This window comes from Cibotium barometz, chromosome 14 (genome assembly GCF_041138505.1).
Source record: "Cibotium barometz isolate CiBa-2024 chromosome 14, ASM4113850v1, whole genome shotgun sequence".
Classification (NCBI taxonomy): Eukaryota; Viridiplantae; Streptophyta; class Polypodiopsida; order Cyatheales; family Cibotiaceae; genus Cibotium; species Cibotium barometz.
The window spans coordinates 14664712-14684519 of record NC_141059.1 but is presented as its reverse complement, the minus strand read 5'-3'; positions in this window follow the sequence as shown (position 1 = coordinate 14684519).

Genomic DNA, 19808 nt, shown 5'->3' with positions numbered 1-19808 from the left:
GAATAAAAATTGGATCTTAAGAATAAGAGCTGTCCTCTACCTTGCGAGATGAGGACATCTCGCACTTTCTAAGTGGGGTAGGATGTAAGATTCCTCCCCAGCCTTCGAGGTATATAGGAGTAAGAATCTCCCTTTCGGATCTTATAATTATTCCCTCTCTAAAATAAAAGAAAGTTTCTGTTTAAAAAAGGAATACCCTTTTCCTAAAATACTTCTCAGGAGTCACGCCTATTTTAAGGATTTAGAACAATAAGTTTAGAAGTGAGAATCGGTGTTTTGGATACCAAGGCTTTGGTTTTTATTCGAGTACGGCCCAAAAGAAGTTCTTTATCTCTTGGGGAGTATAAGAAGTTATCCCCCAGATATTGTGATCCTTATATCTGAATTCAATGAAAGTAGGTGACTTAGCCTACAAGTTTCTTTTATCTCCTCATCTCAAAATTCTTAATGCCTTCTATAGAAAAATGTGTCAAACACAAATCATGGAAAGACGGTAAAACTTCAGTGGCAAGTTACCGTTGGCTTCTAGGTTACGCTAGCTCCTTCCTTTATATAAGTCGTAACTTTTACTTGTCGCTCATAGTAATCTTACTCCCATCAATCTCCTTTCTTTCTTAATCTCCTTCATGGCTTGGCAACAGGAATTAGTTTTATCCCTGATGATTTCTCACCTTCAAGACGCAAGAGAGTCTGTGAAGAAAGACTTTATAGAACAGTATGAGCGCTCACTTTTTCCTCACCTAGGAACTTCTGTAGCGCAGACCAAATGGCGGACCTATCAAAACATAACTAGAGTAACACTCTGGGGTCAGCAGCACTTTCGTAACAATGTCCGCTTGGCCATGGTTATCGAAGCCTTGGGTTTGGGTCCCCGATACTACTGCATCATGAGATCAAGGCATCTTGGGTTTTCTGAGCGGGTCTTCTTACTGGCGTGTTTTCTTCCTCATGAGAAGATATGCCTTTACCCTGTTTTTGGCTTGCTTCTCAGAGGTCCTTTTGTTAGATCACCTCATACCACTGAGATAGGTGCGGCAATAACTAGCAGAATCATTCCCATAGATGAGTTACCCTATACTTGTGCAGCTTGTGAGGACTGCTTTTGTGACCATATGATGGACGGGCTTATGGAAGTGTAAAGAGTTCTTCTATCTTTACTGTATAAGTCCCGTGAATGAATAAAGTTTAAATCTTGTTCTTATTTTGAATCTTGCTCTCTTTAAGACTTTTCTTGGTGGTTAATCGTGATTAAAATTTTTCTCTAAGTCTCATATTCGTGCATCTTACGAAATTATTCCAAGTTGCGAGATGAGGACATCTCGCATTTTTTAAGTGGGGTAGAATGTAAGATTCCTCCCCCAACCCCCTTTTTGATGTCTAGTATATTCCCCTGTAATCAATTCCCTTTTCTGAAATATAAGAGATCTTGTTGTGGTTGTTTTAACCTAGAGAGAGAAAATATTCTAGAGAGAGAATATTCAGATTTTGAATATTTTTGGATAGAAAAATATCTCTTATAATTCAGATGAGTTCCCCTGAAACAGAAATTTAAAAAAAAAATTTCAATGTGCAATTGGAATTAATTGGAAATAAGTATAAAGAACCTTAGCCTAAGGGTCTAGATTTTCATAAATCTTTAGACTATGGTCCAATTAAGGTTCCTATGGGCCAATAGCATCAATCCATGTGTAGGGAGGAGATAAATCCAAATTGTAAAAGAAGATACCCAAAAATGAGTAAATGCTCACATAAGATGAAGAGTTGAAAATGTACAAGGTTTATTAGTAAATAAACACATATGTAAGGAAGGGGAGTTCTTTAAAGGAGATGCATATTTCACATAAGATGAAGAGTTGAAAATGTACAAGGCTTATTAGTAAAAAAACTATGGCACATGTGTAAGGAAGAGGAGTTCTTTAAAGGAGGTGCATATTTCACATAAGATGAAGAGTTGAAAATGTACAAGGTTTATTAGTAAAAAACTATGAGCAATACAATTTTGACACATATGTAAGGAAGGGGAATTCTTTAAAGGAGGTGCATATTTCACATGCTTGAATGAGTTTTAAACTCATAAAAATTGAGATATTTCATCTCTCCTCTCTCCTCATTCAAGTCTAGTTCCAAAAAGTTAGCTTAACTGACCTAAAAATGGTCAAAAAGTGACCAAACTGACTTGGAAAATTCTAGAATCAGTTTGTTTGGTTAGGAGCTCAAATTTTCCTATAAATAGAAGCCTCCCCTTGTTGAAAAAAACATAGTCTCTTATGCCTTGTTACTCTACTCTACCTAAGCCAAAATATATAGTCTCTTATGCCTTGTTACTCTACTCTACCTAAGCCAAAATATATAGTCTCTTATGCCTTGTTACTCTACTCTACCTAAGCCAAGAACTGTGAATTCTTTAATAATTCACTAGTTTTTGATACTTCTCTCTTTCTTCAATCCCCATTGGTGGCTCCATCAACATACTAAACCAATTGATTGGTTGGGGGCCTCTACCGTGAATAAAGAATCAAGCAAATCATAAGGTAAGTATATTGAATTTTGATCTTTTCTATAATTTCTCAATGATTCTCTCTTCTCAACCCCTCTCAAGCTTGAGAAGTTTAATTGGTATGGTTTTTTTTAAATGCTATTGAAGTTAATTGGTGAATAGTAGTGAAGAGTTACATAATTTAATAAATGCTATAGAAGTTAATTTCCATTTATGTTTAAATTCTAATGGTTTTTATGTAATTTCTCTCTCTCACTCAAGAAATGGTCATACTCATGACCCATTCTCAATCCAAATGAAACTTTTCATAAAGCCTTTCCTTAATCCAAGATTAAGCTATGCTTGAGGCCAAATTAAAGGCTTTTTGCTATGCTTTTAGTTTATGCACATTGATGATTCAATCCATTATGGATTGATGACCCAATTAGAGACCATTCTAATTGTTTTCTTAATGATCCAATTAGAGACCATTATGGATTGATGATCCAATTAGAGACCATTCTAATTATTTCTTTAATAATGAGCTTTATTCCTTTAAAAAAAAAAATTGAGATTTATCCGTCATAGTAGCGGAGCTATGGCAAAATTTTTATAGAAATTACGCATAAAATAAATTCATTCAAAGCATAAAAAGAGGACTTCCTACCATATCCTAGGAACTATCATCCTAGATTAATTAAAAGAATATTATTATGCATGGAGATATGGATGTTTGCATGTAGATGTAGAGGTATGGATGTGAGAGTGAATGTGGAGGTGGATGTATGCATGTAGATGTAGATGTATAGATGTAGATGTGGATGTGGAGGTGGGTGGATGCATGTAGATGTAGATGTATAGGTGTAGGTGAGAATGGAGATGTGGATGTATACATGTAGATGTAGATGTATAGATGTAGATGTGAATAGAGATGTGGATGTATACATGTAGATGTAGATGTATAGATGTAGATGTGGATGTGGAGGTGGGTGGATGCATGAAGATGTAGATGTATAGATGTAGATGAGAATGGAGATGTGGATGTATACATGTAGATGCAGATGTGAATAGAGATGTGGATGTATACATGTAGATGTAGATGTATAGATGTAGATGGGAATGGAGATGTGGATGTATACATGTAGATGTAGATGTATAGATGTAGATGTGAATGGAGATGTGGATGTATGCATGTAGATGTAGGTGTATAGACGTAGATGTGGATGTAGAGGTGGATGTATGCATGTAGAAGTAGATGTATAGATGTGGATGTGAATGTGGAGTGGATGTATGCATGTAGATGTAGATGTATGGAGGTGAATGTGAATGTGGATGTGGATGTATGCATAGGGATGTAGATGTATGCATGTAGATGTGAATGTACGCATATAGTTATGGATGTATGGATGTGAATATACGATATGCGATGTGAGGGAATCTGAAGTGATGAGATAGAAATGATGTGATGGGATGAGTATACATATAAATGGAATATGGAATAAGTAATGTAGATTGATGAGGGATAATGTGGAAAAATGAAAGTTAAAATAGAAATTGTGTTGTAAACTGTTTGTAAATACTGTTTGTAAATGCTGTTTGTAAATGATTGTTTTATGTCAAGAATGCTGGGGGGAGCATTTTGACCGTCTTGTGATTAAAGTCGTGATGGTAAAGTTGCAACTGCTGACGGGGAGTCAATGAAGGACGTCTCGCGTAGCAAGGTCGGCCGAGGTCTTGACCAGCCTCGGTGCGATTAAAATGGTGAGCTTCCGGTACGGTGGATGAGGGGCCAAGGAAGCGGCCTATGCGTGAAGCGCTAGGTTACCTGCGAAGGATCCTAGAGGGTGCTGACCATACGGTGCTCGGGCTCTGGGTTGCCTAGGATACCCACGCGTGCGTCGAGGAAGATATTGGAACAGAGTTGGAGTTGTTTTCTGAAATCGAGCATGGATCTGGTTGATTGACCTTGCTGGTCTTCAATGGATGAGTCCATGGCTCCTTATATGGATCTGTTGGTTGATCTTGCTGATCTTCAACGAGAGTCCATCTTGTTAAGGGATTATATTGCCAAGTATTATGGGCTAGGAACTATCGAAACGGCTCCTGAGCGTTCTAGTTGCCAATGATGCCATAGATACTCTGATGAAGGAATGATGGGAAATTAAGAATCAATTGGATAAATTGCAAGATGGTGATCAATGATACTATGGTTTTATTAAAGGATTGTTTTAAATTGGTTGAATCTGGTTGAAAAAGGCAATTTCATATTGGGTGTGTGAGTGGTGTGACTAGTTTTATTTTGCATGAACATCCGGCTAGGGGGCCTTGGAACTCTTTTCCTTGGTACCCGGGACAAAACCTAACCAAATTGTAATTGGATCCCATCACTACAGTGGTTGGGCGGTTGGCTAACCCATGGGATTGGATGGGGTTAGGCTGGACTGATGGATCCGTAAATCGAGACTCAAACTTTTGTTTTTACGATAGAAAAAAAAAAAATCTCGGACAGTAACTGTTCTATGGATAGGAATCAACGGCTGTGCCTCTTGAATGGGGAAAAAAGCGTTGATCCCAATGATCCAAGTGCAAGTTTCTTCCTTGAACTGACTAAGTATCTTATAGATGTAATTGAATCATCTCGATCAGAAATGATCTTGACTACGTTAGAGTAAAAAGTTATCCTGGTGATATCGCCCGTGCTTCCGGTTAAGAAAGTTTTTCCGGGTTCGGTTTTGGAACAACCGACGGATTAGTCTCTTATCCGGATATCCGTGGGCGAGGCCCCGAGTGTGGGACCCCTGTCCCGCGCGAGAAGCGCTACTTCCGCTGCCAGTACCCCGAATCCGTTGCTCGGTGGGAACAGGGATCTTACAATTAGTCTCTTGTCCGGATATCCGTTTGGTGGGCGAGGCCTCGAGTGTGGGACCTTTGTCCACCCAAGAAGTGCTACTTTCGCTGCTAGCACCCCTGAATTCGATGCGCGGTGGTGGGGGACAGGGATCTCACAGCTGGTATCAGAGCAAATTGGCTAATGAGGATCAACCAAGAAGCCAAGAATGTCATAAATTTATGAAGTAGCAGTAAAAGTTTAGAATTGTGTGATGAAACTCATACAAATTGATATTTAGAATGAAGTAGTAGTAAAAGGTTAGAATTGTGTGATGAAACTCATACAAATTGATATTTAGAATGAAATTCCTAAATTGATAATTGGGTCTTTAGATGGAAGTACTGCAATTGTATGGAATCCTTGACTTGCTTGAGGCCTAAACATGATGTATTTACCTTATAGTTCCAAGGGCCGTGACTACCCGTATATATCGAGGGTATAACTGCAGCTCTTTACTGGCAATATATACGAGTAAATCTAAGATCTTGAAATTATAAGCAAAAATACTATTTAGATGATGAAATCGAATGTGGTTGATATGATTTTAAAATTCTGATTGAGAACTGATGAGTTGAATTGGATTCTGATTGAAAAATGATGATTCCTGAATTTTTGGTTGAAAAGCGATAAACTAAGCAAAACCACAATGAGGATGAATGGGACAAGTCCATGTGTTGATGTTCATAACTCAAATGATATTAATGACTTCAGAAAATCACTATGAGATTAGTGTATTGTGCTGACAGATTGATGCTATTAACACTTGACCCAGTGGATTAAGTTAAGGGATGACAAATTAAAAATTAAAAAAAAATAAAATCCCCCATGGAGGACTGTTCAGATGGAAATTTTGGTCTAATAGACCATTATTATGTTAAAGATATGAATGATATGTTCTAAATGAATTGCTATTTGATAATGCGAGTATCTTTATCCCACGATTTTGTGGGGAGCTGACCTATCTAAAGAGCCCCAGAGTCTGATGTATCAAAAATTGGTTTTGAATCATAAATAAAGGGACTTAACAAGATTTTTTCGTATTGTAGGAACATGGATTGAGGTCATCGTGGTAGAAATGATAACCCCCAACTCGATGAAGAAGAGATCGACTTGGATGTTCGTAAAACTCTTCATAGTTCGTAGCCTGAACCTTTCAAGGGTGAAGGGGAAAACTTGGGCGAGGCTGTGGAGAAGTGGATCGAAGCAATGGAAGAGTTTGATGTCATCGGGTACAATGAGAAGAGAAAAATGGCTCTTGTAAGGCTGAAGATAGTAGAAACAGCCAGAGTGGCATGCAGAAACCATTGTAAGACAAACCGTCTGGATCGAAATACCCAGACATGGAATGATCTCAAAATTTACCTCAAGACGAGGTTCTGTCTTCCTGGCTTTTTGAAAACAAAGATAAACGAATTCTTAGAGCTAACCTAGGGGAGCAGCACTATTGAAGTATATCACCAAGCATTCGCTCTCCTCCTCAATTACTCGCCACCGCTGAGTGAAGAATAGCCCATGGCTAGGTTCATTCGGGGACTGAACAGACCTTTGAATATTTTGGTGAAGAACGCCAAGCCAGTTTCCATGGCCGAAGTAGTGCGGATGGCGAAGAATTTCTCCAAGACCTTTGATGTCAAGGTCCCACCAAGGCCAGTACCATCACCTTTTTTAGTTCGAGAAGGTGATTCTAGCCTTCCACTGCCAAAGAGATATCAGTGTCAATTCTAGGATAGGGAAAGTTCCAGAATGGAAGAAATGTCCTTTTCCGGAAACTCAATCCCCTGGAAATCAACTATAGAAGTTCCACCCTTGAATAAGGGAGTGAAATTCTATAACTGTCAAGGATTTAGACATTGCAGTATGGATTGTCCATCTCCTTTTGGATCAAGGTTTTCAGGGCACGAAAATTAGGGATCAAGATTCCAGACTCCAGCTCCTTCCTTCTAATGTCCTTTTCCCGAAACTCAATCCCCTAGAACTAAACTATAGAAGTTCCACCCTTGAATAAGGGAGTGAAATGCTATAACTGTCAAGGATTTGGACATCGCAGCATGGATTGTCCAACTCCTTTTGGATCAAGGTTTTCAGGGCTAGGAAATCAAGGATCAAGATTCCAGACTCCAGCTCCTTCCTTCTAGAGTAATCAGGTTTCTTCGCCAAATTCAGGGAAATCCCACAGGTAGACCCTCTAACCAGCCCGCAGTTTCAAACCAAAGTAATGCAAGACCTCTGCCTTAGAATAGGGGAAGTCAAAGAGAGTTGTTCCCAAACCGACTGTCCACTTCCAAGGCAGTAACGATGGAAGTGATTGAAGAAGAAAAAGAAGATGAAAGAAGCGATCATACTCCACCTACAAGATGAGGACATCTCGCATTTTTTTAAGTGGGGTAGGATGTAAGATTCCTCCCCTAGCCCTTCAAGATGTCCAGTTTCTCCCCCTGTAATCAACCCCCCTTTTCAGAATAATAACAGATCTTGTTTCTACCTATTTTGACTTAGAGAGAGGTTATTCAACTTTTAGATATTTTTGGATGGAAAAATATCTTTTCTTATTAAAATAAATTCCCCCGAAACACAAGTTCAAAAAGAATTTCAGAAGGTGCATTAGAAATAAATTATAATCTGTTCAAAAGGTCTTAGCCTAAGGGTCCAGATTTTTTAAAAATTTTAGATTAAGGTTCTGAGGGGCCAATTAGATTAATCCAAATGTAGGGAGGACATAAATTGAAGAAATAAAGAAAATCCTCCCAAAAATGAGTAAATACTCACATAAGATGAAGAGTTGACTAAGAACAAGGTTATTACTTAAAAAAGAAGAGATATTTAGAGGAAATTATGCATTTTTGACAGCTCAGTGTGGGGGAATTCCCCTCATAAAGGAGGCGCCTATTTCACATGTGTGGTGGAGTTTTAAACTCTCAAATAATGAGATATTCCATCTCTCCTCTCTCCTATTTAATGAGAATTGATTATATTAGAGTGCAAAATTCATCTTGGGTTGAATTCTAAGTAGAATTAGAATGCAAAAATTGAAAAATGGTTGACCAGCCATACAAAGGAGGTTATGGCAAAATTTTCTTAAATTTTGTAGAAATAGATTTTATCTTTATGTTATTCAAAAAGAGTAATCCCCTTTGTTTATGTATCCTAAAAGTGTTATTTTCATTCTATGCATAGAAAAATGCATATTGGATATTTTTTATTATAAAAGTGTAATTTTCATTAGACTCAAATTCTATCCAAAGAAAGATGCATATTGGATATTGTTTTATTATAAAAGTAAGATTTTTATTAGATTTAAACTCTATGCAGAAAGATGCATATTGGATATTTTTTTATTATAAATTCTATGCAAAAAAAGATGCATATTGGATATTTTTTTATTATAAAAGTGTGATTTTCATTAGATTTAAATTCTATGCATAGAAAGATGCATATTGGATATTTTTTTATTATAAAAGTGTGATTTTCATTAGATTTAAATTCTATGCATAGAAAGATACATATTGGATATTTTTTTATTATAAAAGTGTGATTTTCATTAGATTTGAATTCTATGCATAGAAAGATGCATATTCGATATTTTTTTATTATAAAAGTGTGATTTTCATTAGATTTAAATTCTATGCATAGAAATATGCATATTGGATATTTTTTAATTATAAAAGTGTGATTTTCATTAGATTTAAATTCTATGCATAGAAAGATGCATAAAGGAATCTATTTTTATTTCAAAAGAGTTATTCTCACTTTATGCATAGAAAGATGCATAAAGGAATTCATTTTTATTTCAAAAGAGTTATTCTCATTAATTTTTATTTTATGCATAGAAAGATGCATAAAGGAATTCATTTTTATTTCAAAAGAGTTATTCTCATTTTATACATAGAAAGATGCATAAAGGAATTCATTTCTATTTCAAAAGAGTTATTCTCAATAATTTTGATTTTATGTATAGAAAGATGCATAAAGGAATTCATTTTTATTTCAAAAGAGTTATTCTCATTAATTTTGATTTTATGCATAGAAAGATGTATAAAGGAATTCATTTTTATTTCAAAAGAGTTATTTTCATTAATTTTGATTTTATGCATAGAAAGATGCATAAAGGAATTCATTGTTATTTCAAAAGAGTTATTCTTATGAATTTTGATTTTATGCATAGAAAGATGCATAAAGGAGTTTATTTTTATTTCGAAAGTGTTATTTTCCTTAAAATAGAATTTATGCATAAATAGATGTATAAAAGGGTTTTTATAAAAGTGTTATTCCCACTGAAGTTGTTTTTTATGAAAGAATGAATGGATGGATAGATGTGATGTGATGGATAGATGAATGGATGGATAGATGTGATGTGAATCAGATAAATGTGAATAAATGGATGGATAGATGTGATGTGAATGAATGGATGGATAGATGTGATGTGAATGAGATAAATGTGAATGAATGGATGGATAGATGTGATGTGAATCAGATAAATGTGAATGAATGGATGGGTAGATGTGATGTGAATCAGATAAATGTGAATGAATGGATGGATGGATGTGGATGTATGTGAAAGAATGGATGTGGATGTGGAGAATGTATGTGAAGAATGGATGTGGATGTATGTGAAAGAATGGATGTAGATGTTTGTATGTGAAAGGATGGATGTGGATGTATGTGAAAGAATAGATGTGGATGTGTATGTGATAAGTATGGATGTGGATGTATGTGGAAGAATATATGTGGATGTGAATGTGATGGATATGAACGAGAATTGAGGCGATGAGATGTGATGTAAATTGGATAGATATGAATGATAAGGGATGTGAATAAATGTGATGGCATGAGAATTGGGATGAGAATGAATGATATGGGATGTGAATGGATGTGATGAGATGTGAACCGGGATGTGAATGAATGAGATGTGATGTGAAATGGATGCGATAAGATGCAATGTAAATTGGATAGATGTTAATGAATGTGATGTGATGAGATGTATGGGTAAATATGAGTGGATGAGATGTATGGGTAAATACGAGTGGATGAGATGTATGGGTAAAGATGAGTGGATGAGATCTGATGAGGTTATATGGGGAAAGAAGTGTTGAGATGGAAAATGATGTGATTGGAGGAGAATAGGAATGCATATGAAATTAATGTGGATTAAGTAATGTAGATTGATGTGGAAAGACGAGAGTTCATCATAGAAATTGTATTTATGAATTGTTTTTAAATGACTATTTTATTTCCAGAATGCTGGGGAAGCATTTTGACCGTATTGTGAATGAGGTCGTGGGAGACCTAGTTGATAAAGTTGCAACAGCTGACGGAGAGTCAATGAAGGAAATCTCATGTAGCAAGGTCGTCGGCCGAGGTCTTGTGACCAGCCTTGATTTGATTTAAATGGTGAGCTTCTGGTACGGTGGATGAGGGACCAAGGAAGTGACCTATGAGTGAAGTGCTAGGTGACTACGAAGGATCCTCGAGGGTGCTGACCATACGGTGCTCGAGCTCTGGGTCGCCAAAGATACCCACAAGTACGTCGAGGAAGATATTGGAACAAGGAGTAAGAGTTGTTTTCTGAATTCCGGCATGGATCTGGTTGATTGACCTTTGCTGGTCCTCAAACGGATGAGTCCATGGCTCTTTTATATGGATCTGTTGGTTGATCTTGCTGATCTTCAATAGAGATTCCATTTTGATATGTGAATATATTGCTGGTTACTATGAGCTAGGAGCTAGTGTGGATAGGTGGTGAGTGTTCTGGTTGCCAATGATGCCATAGGTACACCGATGAAGGAATGATTGGAAAAAAGGATTTAACTGGAGATTTTTAGGATTATGATCAGTGAAACAATGATTTCATTAAATGATTGTTTTGAAAGATAGATGATTCTGTGAAAAAGGCAATTTCATATTGGGTGTGTAACTGGTGTGACTAGCTTTAAGTTTGCATGAATACTTGGCTAGGGGGCCTCAGAACTCTTTTCCCTAGTACCCGAGACAAAACTTAACCAAAATCCTAATTGGATCCCATCACTACAGTGGTTGGGCGGTTGGCTAACCCATGGGACTGAAGGCTGGACTGCTGATGGATCCCTAAAATAAGACTAAATTTCTGTTGGTACGATAGATGAAGTAAATCTTGGATAAAAATTGTTCTATGGAAAAGAATCAACAGTTGTGCCAATCAATGAGGAAAAAAGAATTGGTCTCTATGATCCAAGTGCAATCTTTCCCTTGGTTTGACTATGGGACTTACGGGTTCGGTTAGATCAGCTCAGTTAGTTAAGGCTTTTGACTACGTTAGAGAAAAGTTATCCTGGAGGAATCGCCTGTTAGGAAAGTTTTTTTCGAGTTCGATTTCGCAAGAACGAATGGATTAATCTCTTGTCTAGATATCCATGGGGGCGAGGCCCCGAGTGTGGGTGGCCCGCGCAAGAAGTGCTACTTTCGCTACTAGCACCCCTGAATTTGTTGCGTGGTGGGGACAGGGATCTCACACCTTGGGCCGTCGTGCCCTAGGATCACTTTACATAGAGCCCTTATGAATCAAGAGGACATAACTAAGAAACCCTAAAAAGGTTTCCATAGACCTAACATCAAAACTCATTGCATTGAGATCGTGGATAGATTATGGCTAGTGACTCAGTATCCAACTATAGGTTTAGTACCTCAAACCAACCTCAAGCCTGAGGCTAGATTGTCGTGAGCCTGCCAAGCCATGTAGCCCAAACCTAGCATCCCAGACTAGTAAGTGACATAGAGCCCTTATGAATCAAGACACCCGACATAACTAAGAAACCCTAACATCAAAACGCATTGCATTGAGAACGTGTATAGATTGTGGCTAGTGATTCAATACCCAACTATAGGTTCAGTACTTTGAACCAACCTCAAGCCTGAGGTTAGATTTTCATGAGCCTGCCAAGCCATGTAGCCCCAACCTAGCATCCTAGACCACTAAGTGACATAGAGCCCTTTTGAATCAAGACAGCGGACATAACTAAGAAACCCTAGAAAGGTTTCTATAGACCTAACATCGAAAATCATTGCATTGAGACCATGGATAGATTGTGGCTAGTGACTCAGTACTACCCAACTAAAACTGTTTCACGCCGTGAACTACTTTGAAAGTGTTTCATGTTGTGAACTACTCAAAAAGTGTTTCACATCATGAAGGTCTATTGCACTTTCAAGTGATCCAATCTTTCTCCTTAAGATTAAATTCCTTCTTTATCTGACCCTCAATTCATTGGTTTTGGTCTTCTCATGAAACAACAGGATTAAGTTCATGTCGTGAAAACAAAAAGTGTTTCACACCGTGAACTACTTCGAAAATGGTTCACGTCATGAAAGTCTACTGCACTTTCACGTGATCCAATTTTTGGCGGATTGAATCGTGTCAGAGGTGTCAGGATAAGGGTTTCTATTTTTGGAATGTAATCTTGTGATTTTTGGCCAAATTTCCGGTGCTGATCTCGTGAGCGACTTGTAGCGTGAAATTGTAGGAAAATGGTTCACATCATGAATAACTTCTTGCACTTTCACGTGAAGTTTTTTGCGTCGGTAATTTGTAGTCTTGGGTGCATAAAACTTATCGAATTGATGAAAATTAGATTGTGCCAATGCTAGGGAATAAATTGCAAGCTCCTGGCTCAATCAATGGTCCATTTATGTTTTTTATTTTGTTGAATTTTTGAAAAAAGAAGAAAACAACGCACCACCTGCTTCTTCACATTGGTTTTTTTTTTTTGTGGTGCTAACATTAAACTTATCAAGAATAACCAATGAATCCTTTCCTAAACTACTTTCCAAAACATTCACAGCATCAAAACTTTAATTTTTTTTCTCAACCACACACACACCTTATCCTTCCATTTTCCACACAATGCATTACCAAAATGCAAAGGCAACAATGAATACAATGCAATGGGAGCTGAAACTCAAAGATCATGGAAGAAACAAAGGTGTTTCCTTGGCAGCGGCACCAAAAATGTTATGCTAAACCACACCTCCAAGAGGAAACTCTACACATTCACCTAATGGATGACCACATCGTGGGGTACTTACCAATGTTTCGAGCTTGTGTCTCTTGAAGCCTCCAAGCTTGCATGTATGCTCCAAAGTCCAAGCTCCACCTCCTCACTATCACCGTGGAGTTGCTCACACCATCTTATAGGCCAATCACACTCTCTCATACAAGCATAAACACACAAGCATGAGAGAGGCACAATGCTAGAATGCTCTCACTCCTCACTCTCTCACAAGTACAAAGGAAGAGCTCTCAATAGCACAAAGGGGATTGTGTCCTTTCATTATGAGAAAATACCTTATATACAATTGGCCCTTATTCACACTTGGGCACCCAAAACTTACTAACTAGGCCTTGTGTGGCCAATGTCTCTTAATGTACAACCTTTATAGTGCCTTTACATAACACTTATTAATGTTCTCCATTGAGGATCATGGTGTTAATCCAAATGGGATTAACAAATGCACAAATGCACAACCCAACATTTGTTAATCCAAATGGGATTAACAAATGCACAACCCAACAATAGAGGAAAGGAATTAACTCATGAGAATGATTAGTCTTAATAACTGTTAAAGTTAAGAAACTATCATGCATTTTATTCACACACACACACACCTCCTATTCCTTTTTGTACATAAAAGAAGATAAGCATGGAAACCACATGTGATGGAATCTAACACACACACACACAAACCTCCTATTCCTTTTTGTACATAAAAGAAGATAAGCATGGAAACCACATGTGATGGAATCTAACAATTTAACACATTAGAAGGAAATAGAATTGTCATTTTCTTGTCTTCACACACATGTATACATAAAAAAAAGATAAGCATGGAAACCGAAGGTGATGGCATGTAACAATTTAACACATTAGAAGGAAATAGAGATGTTGCTCTCATTGTCACACACACCCTTTCTTTTGTACTATTATCTTGCTCATGGCACTTACTAATGCCTCACTCGCCCTCTTGCCTCGCCCTCTTGCCTTGTTGGAGAGGAGCAATAGCTCACTCTACTAAATTTCTAGTAAGCCTTTATTTCCCTTGCACATCATCACTCAATTAGAAACTTTTCTACTTTATACTACTAGGGGTGATTTTTTCTAAGAAATCCCAAGGGTTGAGATATGTGGTACATCTAGTCTAGCCAAGATCATGCTACCAAGTATTTTAAAATGTTGGCATTTATTTCTTGGTTGGAAGCTCCTAGTTGGACGGAAGAGTAGGGTATGGACACAACACTAGTGGTGATGGTTAGATAGTTAAAAGCCATGGAGTCAAAGCAATGAAGCAATGAAAGCTCCCCCGGTAATGATAATGATGTTATTTTAATTGAGATGATCACTCAACTTGTAAGATTCCTCCCTCCAGCTTTTAAGAGAATTCAAGAAATCTATAGAGATCGAAATATTCAGATAAATGATTAATCTATTCCTCATTGAATTCATAACTAATTTAGATATCAGTTAAGTGAATATTCAAAGAAAGAAATTCAGTAAAATAGTAACTGAATTATCAAACCTTTTCGAGAAAGATAGATCAAGAAAAATCTTATCCAACTCGAACCTTGAATCAGAGTATGACCAAGACCAATCTCTTTCGTCAGTTTTGAGGAAAGAAGGTGTGACCAGTTTAGAAAAATACACTCAAAACTCTCGCCAAATCTGAAACTAAGTTTGAGACCCTTCGAATTGATATGTGGATCAAGGTTATAGAATTCGAGGAATTCTGGTATGAAATCATAATTTGGATCAAGAAGTTCTGGGGATACTGATTCAAGAAATAATCCTTGTATTCAAAAGCAAATCAAACTAAAAACTTGCATAGAAATGAGATGTGATGTGAATAGATGTGATGATATGTGATGTGAATAGATGTGATGAGATGCGATGTGAATCAGATAGATGTGAATGAATGGATGAGATGTAATGCGATGTGAATCGGGATGTGAATGAATGAATGGGAATCGGGATGTAAATGAATAATATGGGATGTAAATGGATGTGAATGTGTATATGAAGAATGGTTGTGGATGTGTATGTGAAGAATGGATGTGAATGTGTATGTGAAAATGGATGTGGATGTGTATGTGAAGAATGGATATGGATGTGTATGTGAAGAATGGATGTGAAGAATGGATGTGAATGTGTATGTGAAGAATGGATGTGTATGTGTATGTGAAAGAATGTGATGTGACATGAATATATGTGGATGTGAAGTGATAGATATGAATGTATGGATAGATGTAGTCGTACCTGAGAAACGACTGGATGGATGTGGATGAATGAGATGAGATATGATGTGGATAGAAGTAATGTGATATAATGTGGATAGAATGCATGTGATGGGATGGTTATGAGAATGAATGTGGTGGATATGAATGAATGAATGTGATGGACATGAATAAATGTGATGTGATGTGAATCAGGATGTGAATGAATGAGATGTGATGTCATATGAATCGGGATGTGAGTGAATGAGATGTGATGTAGATTGGGATAGATGTGATATGTGATGTGAATGAATATGAGGTGATGAGATGTGGATATGGGTAGATGCGAGGGGATGAGATCTAATGCGAGTGGATGAGATCTGATGCGAGAGGATGAGATCTAATGCGGATGGATGAGATCTAATGCGAGTGGATGAGATCTAATGCGAGTGGATGAGATCTAATGCGGATGGATGAGATCTAATGCGGATAAATGAGAAAATATGGATGAGAATGGAAAAATGATGTGATGAGAATGGGAATACATATGAAATAAATGAGGATTGATGTGGAACAATGTGGAAAGACGAGAGTTTGTTATAGAAACTGTATTTATTTTAAATGAATGTTTTATGTCAAAAATGCTGGGGAAGTATTTTGACCATCTTGTGAATGAGGTCATGGAGACCTATCTGATAAAGTTGCAAAAGGTGATGGAGAGTCAATGGAGGACGTCTCGCATAGCAAGGTCGGCCAAGGTCTTGACCAGCCTCGGTTCGATTTAAATGGTGAGCTTTCGGGACGGTGGATGAGGGACTAAGGAAGCGGCCTATGAGTGAAGCACTAGGTGACCTGCGAAGGATCCTAGAGGGTGCTGACCATATGGTGCTCGGGCTCTGAGTCGCGGAAGATACCCACACGTACGTCGTGAAAGATATTGGAACAAGAAGTAAGAGTTGTTTTCTGGATTCGAGCATGGATCTGGTTGATTGACTTTGCTGGTCATCCTCAACGGATGAGTCAATGGCTCTTTTATATGGATTTGTTGGTTGATCTTGTTGAATCTTGAACGGAGATTCTCTTTTGATTTTATAAGTGAATATATTGCCGGGTACTATGAGCTAGGAACTATCAAAAAAGTCCCTTCAGTAGAGAGGTGGTGAGCATTCTGGTTGCCAATGATACCATAGGTACATGAAGAAAAAATTGGAAATTAGGATCCAACCGGATTAATTTTGGAGGATTATGATGAGTGATACTATAGTTTCATTAAATAATTGTTTTAAAGACAACTGAATCTGTGAAAAAGGAAATTTCACAACACAGCTGAATCTATGAAAAAGGAAATTTCACAGTTGAATCTGTGAAAAAGGCAATTTCATATTGGGTGTGTAAGTGATGTGACTAGTTTTAACTTTGCATGAATATCTAGCTAGGGGACGTGGGAACTCTTTTTCATGGTACCCGGGACAAAACCTAACCAAATTCTTAAATGGATCCCATCACTACAGTGGTTGGGCGGTTGGCTATAACCCACGGGATTGGATGGAGTTAGGCTGGACTAATGGATCCCTAAAATGAAACTCAATTTTTTTATGGTACGATAGATGAAGTAAATCTCGAATAAAAATTATTCTATGGAAAAGAATCAACCGTTGTGCCTCTCAATGAGGTTTAAAGTGTTGGTCTCTATAATCCAAGTGCAAGTCTTTTCCTTGATCTGACTATGATACTTATGGGTTTGATCAGATCAGTTCAGTTAGTTAAGGCTCTTAACAACGTTAGAGTAAAAATATCTTGGAGGAATCGCCCGTGCTTTCTGAGTGAGGGAAGTTTTTCCTGGTTCGGAAGAACCGAGGGATTAGTCTCTTGTCTGGATATTCGTGGGCGAGGCCCTGAGTGAAGGATCTTGCCCCGTGCAAGAAGTGCTACTTCCACTGCTAGCACCCCTGGATTCATTGCATAGAGGGGACATGGATCTTTCAGCTGTGCTGGTATCTAAGCAAATTGGCTAAAGTGTATCAACCGAGAAACCAGAAATATCAAAAATTTATGAAGTAGCAGTAAAAGGTTGTAATTGTGTGATGAAATTCATACAAATTGATATTCAGAATGAAGATTCATAAATAGGTAATTGGGTCTTCAAAAGGAAGTACCGCAATTGTATGGAATCCCCGACTTATTTGAGGCCTAGACATGATGGTATTTACCTTAAAATTCCAAGGACTGTGACTACCCGTATATACTGAGGGTATAACTTACTGGCAGTATATACGAGTAAATCTAAGACCTTGAAATTATAAGTAAAAATGCTATCCAAATAATGAATTCGAATGTGGTTGATATGATTTTAAAATTCTGGTGAGAACTGATGAGTTGAATTGGATTCTAATTGAAAAATGATGATTCTTGAATTTTGGTTGAAAAGCGATAAGTTGAGCAAAACCACAATGAGGATGAATGGGACAAGTCCCTGTGATGATGTTCGTAATTGGAATGATGATAATGACTTCAGAAAATTACTATAAGATTAGTGGATTGTGCTAATAGATTGCTACTGCTAACCTTTGACCCAGTGGATCAAGTTAAGTAAAAACCTATATAATTGAAATTCCCATGGAGAAATGTTCAGATGGAAATTTCAGTCTAATTGACCATTATTGTGTTAAGGATATGAATGATATGATCTGAATGAATTGTTATCTGATGATGAGTTGTATATAAGGGATCTTTATCCCAGGATTCTGTTGGGGTCACCAGACTTTAAGGAACCCCAGAATCAATTGGATCTTTAAGGGAAAGAGTTGTCTTCTAGTTTGCGAGATGAGGACATCTCATATTTTTTAAGTGGGGTAGGATGTAAGATTCCTCCCTCTAGTTTTTGAGGTGTGCAGGTGTAAGAACCTCCCTTTTGATCTTATAATTATTCCCCTCTCTGAAATAAAAGAATAATCCTGTTTTATCCCGTTTTGGCCTAGAGAGAGAAAATGTCTAGAGGGAGGTAATTCAAAATTGAGATATTTTTAGATATAAAAATCCTCGTAGTGTCTAAAATGGTTTCCCCTGATACAAAAATTCAAAAAGAACTTTCCAATGTGCAATTAGAATAAATTAAAAATGGGAAAAAAGGACATTAGCCTAAGGGTCCAGATTCTCAGATATTTTTGGATTATGGTCCAACTAAGATTTCTATGGACCAATAAGATTAATCCAAATGTAGAGAAGAGATAAATTAAAAAATAAAAGAAAAACCTCCCAAAAATGAGTAAATGCTCACATAAGATGAAGAGTGGACTAAGGAACAAAGAAAACTATTAAAAAACCCCTAAAAAATGAGTAAATGCTCACATAAGATGAAGAGTGGACACCCAGATTTTGCGAGTCAAATCATCCACAAGAAGGGTTCTATCAGCTCGCTGAAGCTCATGCTCCCCCCTGCTCGTGCTGACTGCTCGCCCTCCCCCCATTCCCACCCTCGCGTCTGCTCCCCCCCACCTGCCCTCCCGTTTGCCCCCCTCCCCCGCCTGGCTGTCCTGCGTGCCCCAGCGCTGTAGCGCCCGCCGTCCCCTGCTCTTGCTCCTGCTCCTCTCCTTCACGCCCTCTCGTCCTTCTTCAGTGCCCCGCCCCCCCTTTTGCCGCCGTCACCCTATCTTCCCCCCCACCCCCTTTTTCGCGCTGCTTCTCCCCCCTAGGGGCTTTTTGTCTTCGCTGCCTTACCCCCCCTTTTTTTCTGATTTTCCGTCCCCTGGTGTTTTCTTTTTTCCTTCTGCCTTCCCCCTCCGTCCTTTGTGTGCAGCTCGGTTCTTGCAGGACTCTCCGCATTCGCTCCGCCTTCGACATAGCTTTAGATACTGATGGAGGCTCCTCCCGCCCCACCTCAGAGGAGGGACTCTCCCGCAGCCCCCTCGCCCACCCCTCAGGATACCCCCATCAGGCTTTCTCTTTCGCCAGAAGAGGAAGCGAGCCTTGCCACAGAGGTGGAATGCCTCCAGGCACATTCCACCATCTACCGTATAGTCGGCACTCGCCCCAGCAAAGGGGAGATTTGGGATCTTCTCCAGGCCCGCCTTCTTGCAGATGTGGGCAAGATCCTAGACGTTCAGCTACTACTGGGTCATGGACACTACCAGATCGCGTTTGAGACAGCCCAGAGCATGGCCAAGGTCCTAGCCATGAGTCCCCTTGACATCAGGGGTGCTCGGGCATTC